Genomic DNA, 14684 nt, shown 5'->3' on the forward strand with positions numbered 1-14684 from the left:
ATGTTCTTTTATATGACAGGGGCGTGTTCAAAATGAATATTTCTGTTTAGAGCACAACTGAATCATGATACTTGTCTTTTGAATTTTAAACTTTAATTCAAGCCGTTTTATATAAAAAATGATTTTATAAAATCAACAGTAGCTTCTCTACAGTGCAATGTAGACTACAGTATATTGTGAACTCAGTCACTGCGAGAAACATGTGGGCATCCTCCCGGTGCACCGGAATGGAACCCCAAATAAGGTAGACAATCAATCAATTTGATTGAAAAATGGGTGATTTCATGGGTTTTCATGACAATAGAATTATGGGAGTGTAAATCATTCGTGGATCATCATTCAATCCGGGCCAACTACTAGTAAATCATATTTTCCAGATTTCAGCCTAGAACATTTTATTATCAGATAATTTTCCCATTTTATGATATATAAAATATTATAAAAATTAACGGAAAGGCTTTATTAGTGAACGTTCACCACAATAAGGTAAAATCTGCACCAGTTTCTGCAGGTAATACACACGTTCTCTGATGACATCAGCATGAAGTTTGGCCTGGATTAATGTGCCAAGTGTACACTCAGAGCTGGGAAGAAGACCCACACAGAGAATATGCAGCTAAATAAAGACATCGATATAAGGGATCTGGAAAAGCAAGAGTTCTATAAGTACCTTGGCATTGAAGAAAAAGATAACATACAACATGCCAAGATGAGGGAGAAGATTGGCCAAGAATATGTACGCTGTGTGAGGAAGCTCTGTAAAACACATATTCTGCCACACAGAAATGGGAAGTGATAGTCATCTGGTATCAAGTATTTTTCTTTTGAGGGACGGCTAATACACAGCGAGGTATGATGGAGTATGCAAGTACCTTCACTGAACCATCTGTAAAAAATTAAACATACAGTGTAGTAGCAAGTCCTGGGAACATCAGCCTGAAAGAACAGTTGGAAATGACTTATATACCATACATTACGACCATGTAATCCCTACCTTTAAAATGCTGCTGAGAAACTTAACATAGTTACATGGAATAAGTCATAGAGAGTGGCAACCTTGGTTGAAGTGAGTTTCCCTAATGATGGAGGCCTGAACAGAGCTGCAAGAGTAAAACAGACCAAATATCAAAGTCTCATGCATGATATGAAAAGATACTGGAATCTTAGAGAGATATCAATCATACCAGTTATTATAGGTGCCACAGGGCTTATGAAGAAGAACCTGAAGTCCTACCTAACTAATATTCCTGGTGAACCAAATGCAAAAGAGATCCAGACAATTGCACTTAAGGGAACAACGAGGATACTAAAAAGAGCTCTCGGTTGGTTTCAATAAAAAGCAGGGCAATGTTGGCAGCTGGTTTGGCTGTCCCATACCCAGCATTACAATCTTTAAAGAAAGAAAAAAAGTAAAAGAACTCAATTTAAAAAGTAGAGCTTTACATTTAATTTATACGAATATATATTTGTGTGTGTGCGCGCGCGTGTACATACAAGCTTCAGTTAAAACTAGTCGTTAGAATGAAAATAAAAAAATCGTTTTATTTGCACTAAAACATGTGTGAACATATGTATTATTCCTTAATTGGAATTCATTTTTGAGATGAGAATTATATATATTAATTTATTTTTATTTCGGATTATTATTCACATCTTTATTAGTTGTTGTTGATAGAGACGTTGAATCTCTACAGTTCCAGATGAACATTGTCTGAAGATAGCGGTTTCAATCCCACCCAAAGCGTGCCAGAGGTTTACTTGGCCAAAAATGTGGTGAGACGACAACAACTACGGATGGCAGTGATGGCTGAGAATGCAGTTAGGAGATTCGAAGTTCCTATCCGTCGCGGTTACCACCTGACGAAGGCCAGAGGAATAGTTGGTCGAAACGTTGTGAATAAAACAAACCAATAAAAGATGAAAAACAACAACTAATAAAGATGAGAATAATAGTCCGAAATAAAAATAAATTAATATGTGTGAACATATGTAGCAAAAAATCACAAAAAATAAAAGGTATAATAAAGCAGCGAATTTTTACCTATTTTAACGATGTTTGCTTCAATGAAAGAATGCTGCCTAAATAAACACGTACAATATATAAATATTACACACACACACAACACACACACACACATATATATATATATATATATATATATATATATAAGTGAACGTGTCTGTGTGTCTGTCTGAGTGTATGTCTGTGTGTGTACATTGCCCTACGCAATAACTCTGTCAATTTTTAGTCTACAGACTCGAAATTTGATATACAGGGTACTGAGATTTGGGAAAATCTGTGATCGGTTTTTGGCCAGAAATTTGGCTGTTAATGGGGTCAAATTTCAACGATTTGACCTTTGAGAACTCTACCAAACTCCTCCGACAATTCTGGGTCTAAACACTTTAAATTTTAGATATAGGTTACTAGGAGATGGATCTAACTGAATAACTTGATTTGAGACCAAAACAATAAATGTTAAGGGGTCATAATAGGGGTCAAATTTTAAAAAATTGACCGGTTTTTTTCTTTTCTTTTTTTTTTTTTTTTTGCTCACCATACACCTCCAAACACTCGGCCAACGCGGGGCTGAAATGCTAGTATATATATATATATATATATATATATATATATATATATATATATATATATATATATATATATATATATATATATATATATATATATACAGGTGGTTGACATGTTAAAACACGATGTAGTTTTTAATGAAAAAAATATGTCAAGATACGTACGAATATTGTATTCTTTTTCAATCATATCTGATGAGATGTAAATATGAAAATTTTTAAATGATATAAAATTTTTAAATGATATAAAATTTTTAAATGATATAAAATTTAAAATTGTCTTATTTATGTCGAAACAATTGTAATATGCGGGAAAAAATACAAACATGAAATTATTCCTTCTTCTTGTTTTTGTTTTTGCCACTATATAATATATATATATAATATATATATGTGTGTGTGTGTGTGTGTGTGTGTGTGTGTGTGTGTGTGTGTGTGTGTGTGTGTGTATATAATACATCCACTTTTTTCAGCTTATCTTCTAATTAAACTAGAATAATTTATTGTGTATATACGAAGTAGGCATAAATTCGCATATTTTGTGGTTTATTTGTTTAACAGATAAGCGACCATTCAACAGGACTTTATTTATCAGGATTTTTGTAAAGCGTCATAAATTTACTGCAAACATTGCGTTGAAATGCTCGTTTTAAATACAAATTTGAACAGAATTTATGGCATGAAAATAAGCATAACTTCAAAACAAAAAATAATATAGTTTCCTTCTTAAACAACTAAAAAGAAAATTTTAGAAGGAAACTGCTCGTTTAATCGGAAACAGTTTCAATTGTTCATATGCGTCCTTGCACGTCTGTAAGAGACTCTGTCGATCGGTCAGTCAGTCGGTCACGCTCAAGTTTGAAACAGCATTATTTGCGCGGATTGAATATGGCCGCATTTTAAGAATATAATTAATTACATAAATATATTAATAAGTATGGTAATTCCATGTTCGTCTATATGTACGTTATCACCTTTCGTGTACCTTCAAAAAATGCGATTGTCTGATTAGGAAACATAGTGATGGTGATCAATTTGATGTCCTTAAGGATAAAAATTCCGACTTTACCCATTTTTTGTCCCCATGCGCATTGAGACATAAAAGTGGTGCAAAACTGTTTAGAGTATTAATTGGACGGATAATTTTTCTAGATATTATTAGTGTACAACTTCTGTCAAAAATTCTAAATATATTATGCTCCGCCAGAGTTCGTATTCGCTATTCGCCTAGGCATATTAGTAAAATCTATACTCCCATAATTTTTTTTTTTTTGTTTGTTTGTGTAACGATATTCATATTAAAACCCCTTTTTTCTATTTATTTAAAAAGAAAATACAACTTTGCATATATGGGTCGTAGAACTGCATGTATCTGCAAAAGATCCAACTAATTTGCATATTCTTTTAAACATTCATTTTAATAAATTCTCTATTAGTTTCCTTATGGGATGATCATGTTTAGTTTTCTTATGGGATGATCATGTTTAGTTAACTATTACGTGTAATTATATTCATGCAGATATTCTACATGATTTATACTTGCGTAATATTTGTCTAAACAGGTTATAGTAAACACTAACCTCTTTCTATATATATTTATGTATGCGAATATATATTTGTTTAAAAAATGTGTCTACCTAACTCCTCTGTCAGTTTTTGGTCGACAGACATAAAACTTAAAATATAGGGTATTCGAACTCATGCGAAACTTTATGTTTGTGTTTAAGCCGGGAAAATCGGTGGTATGTTATCATCTTCTGTCCTCCTTTTTAATAAATTGGATCTCCCGATCACCGAAAACGCAAAAAAAAAATGCAAAAAACGTTGTTGTTGTTGTTGTTGTTCCTCCTCCTCCTCCTCCTCCTCCTTAAAGAAAAAAGGAAACATCCAACATTGTTTTCTTATTATAGAGTAAATGAAGTATTTCCGAATTCATTTCAGGCAGGGGGTTCGTCTGATATGGTTACTAATTTTTCCCCGCTTATTTTGCCACTTAAAATGGTTTCTTCCAGAAGCTCTAGAACAAAGCACGCATTTTAATACCTAATTTATTGCTTTACGGGATGAAAGTATATTTATTTATATATATATAAATACACATTGGCCTTTATTATATAGTGGAAAATTCACTAAACCCAAATTGTTATAATCTTAAATTCATGTGAACCGAAAAACTCGGTTAATAATCTGGATGCCGGGAGATATATTAATTTTAGTATGTGCTTCCTTTTTGTTTGTTAGTTGTTATTTATTTTGCGCAAAGTTTTGTTTATTTTTGTGCGTACTTTTTATTATTAGTTGTTTATAGAATCTGATTAGACGAAAGACTAAATGTGTCCACGGTTTTATTATCTCATAAAGATTAATTTTCGTATTCCTAAAACTCCCCCCCCCCATAAACGTAACTAAATATTATGCAATGTAAACGGACATTGCTATTTTTTTTAATACAGATTAACCGTCTTTTATAGCGGGTCCCAGAAAAATTCACGGTTATTTTTATTTTTTTTATTTTTATTTATTTTTTACATATAATTTACGCTTTCGTTGCCAGATGACATCATAAATAAAATGGCGTTGTTTCGGGTGATGGTTCAAGAGATGCGTTAGAATATCCAAGCGATCTTTCGGAATTCATTCCTACGAATGGCTATCATCTGTCCAACGTCTCGTATGAATCGTGAAGCATCAACCTTTTAGCTGAGATGAACTGAAAAATAAGACAGTCCGTTAGCTGTACTTGCCTACTCTCCCTCTCTAGGTGAATATAAAAAAATGCGTTCATTTTATTTAAAAAATGCGTCTTTTATTTATTTTTTTAACGTGCGTCCATCCTCTGTAAAAGCAGACATTCTATAAAAATGCGTTCATTCTATTTAAAAAAAAATGTGTCTTTTATTTTATTTTTTAAAGTGCGCACATTCTCTGTAAAAGCAGACATTCTATGAAAATGCGTCCATTCTAAAAAAAGGAAATGCATGCATGCTATAAAAATGCATCTTTTCTTTTTAAAAAGATGCCTTCATTCTATACAAATACATGCATTTTATAAAAAATTGTCTTTACTTTAAAAAGAATTCGTCCCTTTCATAAAGAAAAATACGTCATTTTTTTAAAAAATGCATCTATTCTATAAAAAAAAAACGCGTCTTTTCTTTTTTAAAAAAATGTGTCCATTCTATGAAAAATTGATCTTTTTTAAAAAAGAAAAATGCGTCCATTCTATAAAAATACACGCATTCTATATAAAATGTGTCCATTTTATGAAAAATGTGTCTTTCATATAAAAAAAAATTAACTCCTTTTTTTTTCTTATGGCGGTCAGAAATAAAGATGGTACGTTCAAAGAGAACGATCGTTAAATAGTTGACTCCTCTTTATCCCCCTCCCCATTATTGCTATTTAAATTAGGTTAAACACTTATAATAGATAACTAATAATACAGTAACACTGGCGGTTTCAGGAAAATGAAAACCCTGGTCACATAAATAACAGTTGCTTTATGACATTTTGCGTATCTATTCAATAGAAGTTATTTAATATAGAAGTATACCTAGATTTAAAAAAAAAAAAACGAAATAGAAAACTTCAGCGAATGGCGTATTTTATTCTTTTCAATAGGAAAATAAAAGAAATGCATTTAGCACTATAAGGTGTTCGTTTTGTCGCTTTTTTATCATGATCTTTTCTTTCATATATATATATATATATATATATATATATATATATATATATATATATATATATATATACAGGGTGTCCACAAAGTCTGGCTACATTATTTAGCCAGACTTTGTGGAAGCATCCTGTAGATTATGTAGCCAGACTTTGTGGGCACCCTCTATATAAATATATATATATATATATATATATATATATATATATATATATATATATATATATATATATATATATATATATATAGGGTTCCAACAAAGTCTGGCTACATAATCTAGAGGATGCTTCCACAAAGTCTGGCTACATAATGTAGCCAGACTTTGTGGACACCCTGTATATATATATATATATATATATATATATATATATATATATATATATATATATATTGATATATATTGATATATATTGTGTACAGAAAGTTGTTAGTTGAGACAGATCATTGGTATATATATATATATATGTATATATATGTATATATATATATATATATATATATATATATATAATTATTTCATTAATATACATATATGATCATATAAGATATCGTGAATAGATTGTTAGTATTTATCGCAACAGTGCTCAATACATGAGTTCATCTCCGCGGGAAATCATAAATATTAAGAACGTTTCAAAAGTAATGACTCACATGTTTTATTCTGCCCGAATGGATCAGAGAGGATTGCAAAATACAGTGTTATAATGACTGGACGTATGCATTCATGACCTGAAAGTTTCATCTGTCTGTTGCAGATATTGACAGTGCGAGGCTCTAAGAAAGCAACTCCTTTCATGGACGTGCGTCAGAAGCAAGGATACGTCATTGAATTCCTCGATGCAGAAAAAATTGAATCAATCAATATTCACTGGCGCCTGTTGAACGTTTATGACGCCGATACCCGGTATCAGTACAGTTAGGAGATGGGTTCAGAGATTTCAGAGTGACGACTGAGATGTGAGTGACAAATCGCGCTCCGGACTTTTTATGATCGAGGCATCGTTCATCGCTGGCAAAAGTGCAATGAGAATGGTGGTGACTATGTAGAAAAATTAATTCTGGAGAAGAAAAAGCCGCCCGTTTTAATGGTGCCACTCGTGTCTTCGTAGTTCTTCAACGCATTAATTCTCTCCTCGGTTGTCTCACACCGACAGCCTTTAAAGTTTTCCTTCCATTTAGGAAATAACCAAGAAATCATAAAGATGAAGGTCTGCACTATAGGAAGGGTGAGGAACTGTCTTGATATCCATCTTGGTCAAATAGTCTGTGATTTTCTTTGAGCACCCTTGGGATAAAATTTACGCAAATCTTCCGCATCTTCAGTTTCGCGTAAATAATTGTGTGTACAGTTCCCACACTGACATCAAACTGTGCACTTATTGTTTCTATAGACACACGACGGTCATTATCAACCAAATTCTTCTCGGCCAAACAACTCTAGTGTTCTATCTTTCTTACTCCTTCCCCACCTCTCAGTAACCCTCACAGACTCCCTGCCTTCCTTGAATCTCTTATGCCACTCAAAAACTGATGCTCGATTCATGCAAGATGGTCAAAAAGCAGTCTGAAGCATCCCATATGTTTCTGTGGCATTTTTCCCAAGTTTGAAACAGAATTTTATTGCATATCGGTCTTCTAAAGTGTCCTCACGTTCAGGTTGCATTTTTGAAATTCACCAGCTGTGAAAATCGGGCTTTAGTAGGGTGTATTCCAATTCCTGCTGTAGCTGTCTATTTGAACCTGAAATCATAAAAATTGGTCAGTAATCTCATAAGATATATAGCAATAACATACTGACTTTTCAAGAGTCTACGCCAATTTTAGATGCGTGTACAAACAAGTCTCAAAACTTATTGAAGGCACCTCGTATGTATACTATTCTAATAATAAATATTTAAATATTATCTACAAGCGTATACGATTAATCCTTGCAAACTCATCAAGGTACAGATAACGATTCACATAGTTCAAACCTCGGGATAAGAGTAATATTTAACTCTAATTTCGAGCCCGTTAACCTATGAGATAACCGTAAATGGTTTCATACTAGATGAGAAATAAGTTCTATAATATATCAAGAGTGAAGACAGTTAGTCGACCGTAATAAGTGTTCAATAGTAAGAAAGAAATATCCAGTATATATTACATACACGGACGAGACTGTCCAGGCATTTTTTAAAAGATTAGAGTGCTTCTCATTTAGGGGTGCTGGATTGACTCTCCGCACCTTCCGAACTTGTGTCATCTTCCTGCCGTACTAAAGAAGTAAATAACCTCCCAGGCTTTGTCTTCTCACCTTTCGAGAAAGGTGTTAGTTTATTGCTAATCACCTAAGGCGCATCTATTAAGGAATGCAGACGAGGCTGCCCAATCTGTTTGTTTGTTTTTTTCTTGTAGTCCAGAGCTGTAAATCCTACATTTCTGACCTTGTGTCACATCATTCTACGATAGGATGGAAATATACATCTTCACCCATCATTTCCAATCCTCTGGTAGTCTTGCTCATCATCTAACTGACAAACTCATTAACTTCTCTCCTCAAGTTGCTTTTGGCCTTAGTAAGTGGAAACTCATTAGTATTCAAACAGTTGTATTTTTAAGGCACAAAAACATAAACACATTCAAATCTCTTAAAAGCTTATTATATAGGCGTGTGCAATCATTATCGGGTTTATTGTTTTAATTAGTTTGCAATTTGTAGCAACTGTTTTTTTATATTCGGCCGTGCATCTCTGTTTTTTGTCTTTTTTTTTTTTCACTCGTTCGTAAGTGTCTACTATTTGGGATCACGTCTAATAAGGGATTAGAGGAAGTTGAGTTCACGTTACATTTTAATTTGTGTGTGTCAAGAAGCGAAATTACAGAGTCTAACAGTCCGAGGGACGAAACTATTAGAGTAGAAGGCTTTCTGGCATCTGGGGGTCTTAACAGTGAAGGGATTTTGTCGCTAAGCGAGTTAGTCGTGAATATGTACGGGGGGAGGGGGCAAATGCTGACAGTTCGTTGGAGCACACTCCATTAAAGTACTTGTAAAAAGGATGCGACATTGTGGTGATAGGACAGAGGTTGGCGCTTGGCCGATAGTGTGTGACCTATTAAATTTTAAATTCTTTTTTGGGTCATGTCTAAGAGGAAGATACTAGTTGTAGATGCATTAGTCCAGATGTGGCAACAACTCCATGCATAGGCGAATAATTGTTTTGTGGAGATATAGGATACTTTCAGGTGTGAGTAATTTTCTAGCACGGTAGAGAGAAACCACCTTCTTTGCAGCAGCCTTGACAATGGCTTCTATGTATTTGTTCCAATTCATGTTGCCTGTGAATGTTAAGCTGAGGAGTTTGAGCGATGAACTCCCAAACATGATGCTATTTGTCATGATAACTGGTGGTTGAGGAGCGGTTTTGTCTGTCTTTTATGCTTAAGTTTTAAATATCCTATTTATTGGTTCTTCGCGTTTAAAGTTTAAAAATGTTGGTACTTGTGCAGACTACGGACCGTGTTGTCGTCGAAATTTTTCGTCAGTTTATGTATAATGCCGGAAAGTACCGAACGAAAGTTTCGTGGTTTTTTATTTGTTTGTTTTTTTGTTTTTTTTGTTTTTTTATTGTTTTTTTTTTGTTTTTTTTGGGGGGGTTGGGGGGGTTTCATTTTTGCTGCTCGTTCAGTCTTAAGTTTAAAATATCATTTTTGTTAGTTTGTAGCACTTTAGTTATAAATAACATTTTTGTTAGTCTGCTGTATTTTTTTAATTGGGAGTCACTACTTATCAAGGCCCAAAGGCCATACGAGGATAAGGGTTAATGAATGTAAGATGATAGTATAGTAATCGTTAATGGTGTATGACGTTAATGGTGTAAAGTATATAGTGGTTGTAGCTAGTCTACTGTATTTTGTAAAAGTTTGGAAAGGGGGGCATCGATTGGAGCTCAGACGAGCACTTGCCACGAAAATAACGATAAAAGGAGACAGGCTCGCAACGTCTCTTTTGTGAGAAAGAGGTTGCAGGAAAGAGAAAAAGGCATCACATACTAGGTTTTGGGGCCGGTTTTGAACTCTATCAAGGCTAGATATGGCGCACCAAGCAGCTCCTGCCCACATGTGGCAACAGTACTCCATTTTATGGCGTACCTGGCTCTTATTATACAGATAAAGGATTGAATTCGCAGTGAGATACCTTCTGGGGCGGTAGAGTGATCCAACAAGCGATTACGCTTGTAATATAATTTTCATTGATTGGTGCGAGAAATTTTCTAGCCCGATAAAAGGAGTCCATCTTCTTGGCAGCAGAATTTTCTATGTATTTATTCCAATACATGTTACCTGTAAATACTAGGCCATGGGTTTGAATGTTGAACTCACGGAAAGGCCATAGTAATAGGCGATTGAATGTGCTCCCTTCCTGACCAACCGAACAAGAATCAAAATCTCATCTCTTCACCGTAAGAGATTTATGCTTTAATAGATTTTTCCTTGAACTGCATGACTTTCGGGATCCCCCCCCCCTGCTCTTTGTTTCCCCAACCGTACCAACATGCATACATTTAAATGTAATGTGAACAAACATTTTGATGCACAACTCCCCAATTAGCATGCTCCTATTAACCTGGCTTCTAATCCACAGTAGCCCCTTATGTCATGTTTGAGGTGAATAACAGTGAAAATGTGTTAAAAAAAGTCCAACCAACAAGTCCAATGTAAACAAATTTTTGTTGAACCAAATTCTATCCCGGGATCATTACTAACAATCATTAAACCTTGATCCTCGGGTGGATTTTGAGCCTTGATTTGTGGTGACATATTAGAAAAAAAAAAGAAAAAAGAAAACTCCGAACAAATAAGAATACGGAACGCTGGTCGCAAAACCAGAGCCTGCAAAGACTACACGACCGCCATTTTCAACTTACTGTTATAATAAGAAATACAAATCTGAACTTTATATTGTCTTAACAATCGACTTCTTTTGCTTAATTCATATTCCAGAGATTTTAATGGCGAGTGAAGGGACTCCGATACGAATTGACGAACTGTGGATCTACAACTTGGATGGCGTCCTTTCCCTATCTCGTGAATGCCTTAATTTTATTGACGCTGGTGGAAAATCGTGACAAAAAATATATCCGTAGCTAATCAGCAAGTTATTAGTATGCGCTGGCAGGGCGATCTATTTGAATTTTACTCTTTAAAAGGGCGAAAATTGGTAGAGATTAAGGGCTCTGTTTTTCAAATGCAGCGATTAATTGAAGCCAGATTTCGACAATGTTCCAGCATAGGTTATTTGCAAAGGGAAAGTTTAAAAAAAGAAAAACGTATAATCAAAGTAATTATTATCGCGATATTTTAGAAGCGTGGTCACGTGATTTTTAGAAGTGTGATCACGTGATTTTTAGAAGCGTGTTAGGGATGATGAAGATTAGGGTTACGGTTACAGTTAAGATTTTTCACTCAGTCGGTTTATCTATCGATTTATCCGTTACGCTACAGTTTAAAATTTCCTTGTTGCGTCTTATCTTTTACAAATGTAGATTCGGTATCTGTTTGGAGCCAAAAATATACTTTTACTCTCTTTTAAAGCTTAATTTAGTTTACTGTACTAAAAAAGTTAAGTGGTCGACTGTAGTCGATGGCGATCCTAAGGCTTCTTTTTCATTAGCAGCTACACAATTTCAGGATTACTCCACTTGCCCTTGATTCTCCCCTTCCAATGTTGAGTGTTTATCAAGAGGGATTTCAATTACCATTTGTTTAAGTCTTTAGTATAACTTGATCTAGTATTGAACCCAGATCTCCGGACCCATTAATAAACATTCTTACCATTATGCCATATAGGTTGGTTAATATACTTATATTAGTCTAATGTACGAGGTGCGTTCAATAAGTTTCCAGACTTTTTCGTATGGTCACTTTTATTGATAATAGACACATGAAACCGTAGTCCCCTTCGAAGTAATCTCCTCCTGTTGCAATGCACTTGTTGTACCGTTCAATAACTTCTGACAGGCCCCATGGAATTCTTCTTGTATGAGTGTGTCGATGACCCTCATCACAACCTCTTTCATCTCCTCAATTGTCACATTATGACAGCCTCTAAAATTTTCCTTAGGTTTATGGAATAACAAAAAGTCGCAGGAAGCAAGGTCCGGACTATTGTGGCACTATATCTCGGTGCTACGGTTAGTGGTTGCTTATGCACCTTCCCCCTGCAGATGGTAATGTGGCTGTAGGCGGAGGGATACACAGAAATGCAACCCCAGAATTCCCTTTCCTCTATCGGCCTCTTTTTCTTCCGGACAGCATGGGATGAGCACATATTTTCTGTCCCTCTGTAAATGAGAGGAGGGGGCCACCTCCTTTCATCATTGGTTAGGTTAGTTAGCTTAATTTTGTAGATTGTCTTTGTGTATATATTGTATACATTTTGTAGAATAAATAGTTAATTGTATTTCTCATATATATGTTTTGGGGTCTGCCTTAAATGTCTGCATTAAAAAACGAAGCGGTCCTGAAGACGACGAAAGAAGATTCCAACCAGAATGCCACCAAGGTGAAGGTAGGGAAGGTAAAGCTTTCCTGGTTCCCATCTTGGTCAAAATAGCCTATGACAAGAATAAAGTTGTGTACTGCAACCTTGGGACAAACTTTGCGCAAGTCTTCCGCATTTTCGGTTCCTCAAAAATAACTGTGTGTATAGTTTCCACACTGACATCAAACTGTGCACATATTGACTCTGTAGACACACGGCGGTCCTTATCCATGGAATTCTTTATTTGGTTAATCAACCCTAGCGTTATGACTTTCTTACTCTTCCCACGCCTCTCATCATCTCCCACAGACGTCTTGCCTTCCTTGAATCTCTTATGCCACTCAAAAACTGATGCTCGATTCATTGAAGATGGTCCAAAAGTAGTCTGAAGGATGTCATACGTTTCTGTGGCATTTTTCCCACGTTTATTGTGTATTGTTTTTCTAAAATGTAGGGTGTATTCCATGTGAAATCATAAAAATTGGTCAGTCATCTCATAAGTGTGTAGCAATAACATACTAAATTTCCAAGAGTCTACAACAATTTTAAATGTCTATACAAAAAAAAGGTATAAAAACTTATTGAAGACACCTTGTACTAATGTGCTACAGCATCTGTATTGTTGTCACAAGTCTATTCACTATTTTTTTTTCAATGCAATGAAGTATATGTTCGTTTATCATGATGCAGTACTCTCAAGCATTGTCCCCTTTTTTAGGGATAAGTGTAGTAGTATCTGTTTTGTGATTATTATGTTATTCTCCAAGGCATTACCTTCTTCTTGGGTGGTATTTGTTTTTATCATTGACTCCTCATTTGGGATGGATAGAGTGGACGATCTTCATCACATTATCCTCCCAAGAATCTGTATACGTTTGTCCTCATTATATAATTCCCTAGTCATTATCTCATATGGGGCCAATGTATTAAATGTTTGTTCGATATATATATATATATATATATATATATATATATATATATATATATATATATATATATATATATATATATTGCCAAAATATGCGACCATAGAGGAGAGATATTTTTGCTAGCCTGTTTATATATCTATAAAAGTGAGAATATGTGTGAGGACACTTCTAAACTGTTTCTTTTTTTTTGTTGTTTTTTTTTGTTTTACAAAGGAGTCACCATTTATCAAGGCCCGGGAGCCACTCGAAGATAGGGGTTGATGAATGTATTTTATATTTAACTAGAAGGTAAAATCGACGTTGCCCGGGATTGAATGAAGATCAATGAACGTTTCACACTCTTATATTTTATTATCATCGAAATCGGTGAAATCGCCCATTTTTCAACCAAATCAATTGATTGCCTGTCTGGTTGGTGGCCCACCGCAGTGCACCGGGAGGAAGCTTACCGTGCCTCCCTGCACTGATTTAGTTCACAATATATTGTAGTCCACATTGCGCAATAGAGAACTTACTGTGGATTTCATGAAAAAATTATATATAATTGCTTGAATGAAAGTTTAAAATGAAAAGGTTAGGTACCATTGTGCAATCGTGCTTTAAACAGAAACATTAATTTCGAACGCGCTTCTCTCATATCAAAGAACATACTGTCAATTTCATATATTGAGCCTTTCGGCTTATGTGGTAATAAAACTTCTTAAATACACTTGTGATGTTAGGCTGTGTAAGGTGTTAACTTTTGTCAAAATCGCCCGTTCTTTCTTTCATCGGATTATTTTGATTATCGATTATCGATACTTATCGAAGACATTCCTATACAAAACCATATCTAAGAACACTTCCAGGTACATAAAGTCCTTTCATGTAAAATTTCATAAAAATCGGCCCAGCCGTTTAGGAGTCCATAGGGAACGAACTCACAGACACACAAAGTTGCTTTTATATTATAGTAGAAATACCCCCC

General features: G+C 34.6%; 1 protein-coding gene across 5 annotated transcripts in view; it reads left to right on the forward strand.

Annotated features, from left to right (window-relative positions):
• Positions 1-14684, forward strand: part of LOC145286286 (uncharacterized) — a 144842-nt gene that overhangs the window by 59874 nt on the left and 70284 nt on the right. Inside the window, exon 1 of one of the 5 annotated variants that reach the window (XM_080135139.1) lies at positions 5165-5350. The exons of the other annotated variants lie outside the window; for them this stretch is intronic. The gene's annotated coding sequence lies outside the window, so the exon portion shown is untranslated. Of the gene's footprint in view, positions 1-5164; positions 5351-14684 lie in introns of those variants that run through there. 5 annotated transcript variants of the gene reach the window in all.

This window comes from Euprymna scolopes, chromosome 10, assembly GCF_053919585.1.
Source record: "Euprymna scolopes isolate OS-2025 chromosome 10, ASM5391958v1, whole genome shotgun sequence".
Taxonomy (NCBI): domain Eukaryota; kingdom Metazoa; phylum Mollusca; class Cephalopoda; order Sepiida; family Sepiolidae; genus Euprymna; species Euprymna scolopes.